This window comes from Alligator sinensis, unplaced genomic scaffold, assembly GCF_000455745.1.
Source record: "Alligator sinensis unplaced genomic scaffold, ASM45574v1 scaffold1851_1, whole genome shotgun sequence".
Lineage (NCBI taxonomy): Eukaryota > Metazoa > Chordata > Crocodylia > Alligatoridae > Alligator > Alligator sinensis.
This window is the reverse complement of record NW_005842964.1, coordinates 197,073-200,795: the sequence shown is the minus strand read 5'-3', so window position 1 is coordinate 200,795 and position 3,723 is coordinate 197,073.

Below are 3,723 nucleotides of genomic sequence, written 5' to 3'. Positions count from 1 at the left end.
GGCGCCCGCGGCGCACGAAGAAGGCGAGCGGAGGGGCGAGGGGGCCTGGAAGGAGGAAGCGAGCGCGCTGCCCCCGCCCGAGGGCGCCCGGGGCTCAGCTTGCTGGGGCCAGGCCCGGAAACCTTTGGCAAGCCTTCACCTGTGGGGAGTGGGTTAGAAAACTTCTCAGTGATGGCTTTTTTTCCTGTGAGAAAATGCAGGTTTGTGAGTTTTGTTTTGGGGGGAGGGGGTTCTTTTACAAATGTTTCTGACTGCAACTGGTTGGACTGCCCCATCTGGGCGTTTTCAAACTTCAAGTTTTGTTTTTCAGCTCCCAACATTTGGAGAGACTGGCCTTTTGTCCTCACTGGGGACACACGAAGCGGAGTCCCCAGGTAACTGCTGGGTGGGACAGCTGGATTCTGCCGAGTTCTGCTGACAGTGTCTTGTTCAGGGATTTTAAAGCCGTTGGCAACACACAGGGGGTGCACACAGGTGCACATACACCCCGAGGGTGGTGGTGCGCCCCCTGACAAAAGGTGCCACAGATAGTGTTGACTGCCACTTGCCACCCTTCCTTGCCACCGACACTGCCGGTGGCGTCTGCGGGCAATCCACAATTGCCACTGGCCGCTGCCACCAGTGTCTACAGGTAGTTGCCGACCACTGGTTGGCACTCGCCACCCTCCTCCCCACCGCCTCTGGGAGCTCACCATGCCTCCAGGAGCAGGCAGTGTTCATGCTTAAAGCCATCCTGTTAAAGGTGACAGCTCATCTTGACGTGTTCCTTTTAGCTCACTGAATGAGTGACCATCAGGGCATGTTATAACTAATCCACAAATAATAGAGTAGTGCTCCCTGTGAGTTCTCTACCTGTTCTCCTGTCACAAGATCCCCCCCCCCCAGCACATCTGTTCATCCTTTCTCCCAACACAGGGGTGTTCAACTGGCTCTGGCCCTTGGAGCCAGGGCTTCCCAGGGGGTTGGAAATTTGGCGGTAGTGGCAGCATTAACTGTTGCTCCCCTGCTGCCAAATTTCTGGGACATGCGGGGAGCCTGCAGGCTGGATAGTGTGGTTCTGCATGCTAGATCAGGTGCACAGGGCTAGGCTGGCACTGGGCACTGGAGCCTGATCTTGGCATTAACAAGGCATCTCTCCCACAGACCAGCTTCAGGCCACTCATCTGGCCCACAGGGCCAAAAAGTCATCCATCACTACCCTTGGACACTTTCACTCATTGTCTCAGGACCAGGCTCCCTTTCTGCCCAGGCACCCGCCTGCTCAGCCTGTCTGCACCCACATTGCTCATGCTCACCTGCATGCTGCTCAGTGGTATTGGGCTATGGTGCTGTGCCTCCCGGCTCTGCTCCAAAATCAACTGGAAGGGAAGAGGCTGACGAGCAGGGAGCCCTCTGCCTGACCTGCCAAATGGTTTTCCTCTTCACCCAACATTAGATAAAGGAGCATTCCTTTAGGGGCTGCAAGAGTCAAAGAGTCTTAGGAAAAATTTTCTAGTCAGCAGCAGTAGTTTGGGTCAGCACATTATACTCCAGCCTCCTGCTACCTGCAGTAGTCTGCCTTAATGCTGGGCAGCAGTTGGGTATCACCCTTTGTAGCTCGCCTTAGGGAGCACTCTAGGGAAGGGTAGCTAAATGAGACTGAGAATAGAAAGAGGATGAGAGACCTTGAGAAACAGGAAGTATGACAGGTATTAACAGAGAAATGAGAGCTTGAGGGGGCTGGAGTAAGGAGGGTCATTGTGAGTTTCTGAGAAAATGTAGGGGAAAAGGGATATTAGGAAAGGCACTGTGAGGTGGGGACAGCTTGGAGGGGTACTTGGAAAGCAGATATCTAGGGAAGCAGAAAGACCAGCAAGAATTGGCTGGGGGACTTTCAAGAAATACAGGATTAGAGAATTGGAGGCTTGATGGAGAAAAGTACAAAGGAAAACAGAAGAAAAGGTCTGGCAGAGACCAGGGAGATTGTGGGGCTTTAGGGAAACTGGTGCTTATGGCAGGAAAGATGCAGGTTTTGTGGGGAAAAGAAACAGTGGGTTATGGAAGAATTTTGAGGATACACATCAAATGACGTTACCAAGGACATTAGTTTCTCCTGAAAGATCAACCGTATTGATATTCTGGAGAAAGAGGGTGAGCCTATAGACACAACGAGAACTGGTATCCCAAAAGGCAGTCCAGATCCAAACAAGCAGACTACCACGTTCCATCTACATAAAGTGGGAGGCACTAAGTCACATCACCAGTCTCTTAAAGCCCAGCAGGTGTGGCAGGGCTGTCCCAGAAAACTACTAGTTACCTCCTCAACAGGGAAGACTTGTATCACAGGCAGCTGATTTGAGACAGACCCTTACAAGTAAATCCTGGGCTAGGAAGTAGCTGAATTTTCCTTCCGCAGACGGCATTAGAGATGGACCTCTGCCATTCATCCTAACAAGCTACTGCTGGTCATTGTGGTGGGAAGCATTTTCAATGTAGCAATCTGAAGATCTACACTGTTGGAGTGGGAATCCCACCAATGAAAGAGCAGAGACCTCCCCCCAATAAAAACAACAGAGATGCTTATTTTAAACCATGTTGTCTATCTTATTTAGATTTGTTACTGGGGTCTGCTGAAATTTGTTCTTGAGTTGCTGTTGGGTGAATGGAATAGACACATAGGTTCTTCACATTCCCAGTTTCAATAGTACAGTATACTAATATTGTCACAAGTTGTTATTTTTTAAATTAGTGCCCAGATTTTGTAGAGCACAGGCAGTCCTCAGACTTAGGACACAATTGGTTCCTGAAAACAGCATCTTAAGTCGAAACATGGTAACTCGGAACTAATTTTCCCATAGGAAACAATGTTATAAATGGGGGGGTTCCTGAACCAAGGCCTGATACCCTATTTTCACCAAAAATAACCCAGAATTTTGTACTCAATCAATTATAGATGAATAATGTAGCTACATTAATGTGTTTATATTGTAAACAGCAATCATATTGATTTGGAAGAACTTATTTGAGGTGACTTTGCTTGCACTTTTTGAAGGGCACTTGGCTGGAGTCTTCTCAGGAGTCCTGGCTGCAGGTTTTTCTGGTGTCTTGTCTGCTTTGTTAAAGAAAATGTCCAAGGAAGTTTGGACAAGGAAGTTTGGACAGATGTTCTCCAGGGAGATGGGCGATGCAGCAAATTTTTTGCTTGCGTGGGGTCGAATCAAGTGTTGTAAAGTTGAAACTGATGTCAGAAAGTGGAAACAGTGTCAATTCATAAATGTAAGTGCCATTCGTTGCAACTCCAAACGTCTCAAAGTCGAGGACTACCTGTATTCAGTCAAGCCAGAATGACAATCCCTGGAAACCATGGAAGTCAAGGCTTGAAAAACTGACCCTTCACTTGAAGCCCGAAGGGAACATCTCCCCCAAAACCCAGGGCAATACCTCGGTGAGAATATCCAGTTTTACTCCCTGCAGCCAGGTCTCCTCGCAGGAGCCCGCCCCTGCAACACGCCCGGGGCTTTCGAGGCTCGCACCCACCTCGCGCTAGGACAGCAATACTCAAAGCCTACTCCCAACTCACACGCGGGAGCATCTCCACTGTGTGCCCTGCAGCTCATCGCAGAACATGTCATTGCAGTGCAGCCCCGTGCCCTCCTTCAGCAGCTGACCGTAGGAAGGAGCTAGTGTCCCCCTTCCCGCGTAAGCTGCAGCGCTCAGATCGGCGGGCTAGCAGCAGCCACCAGG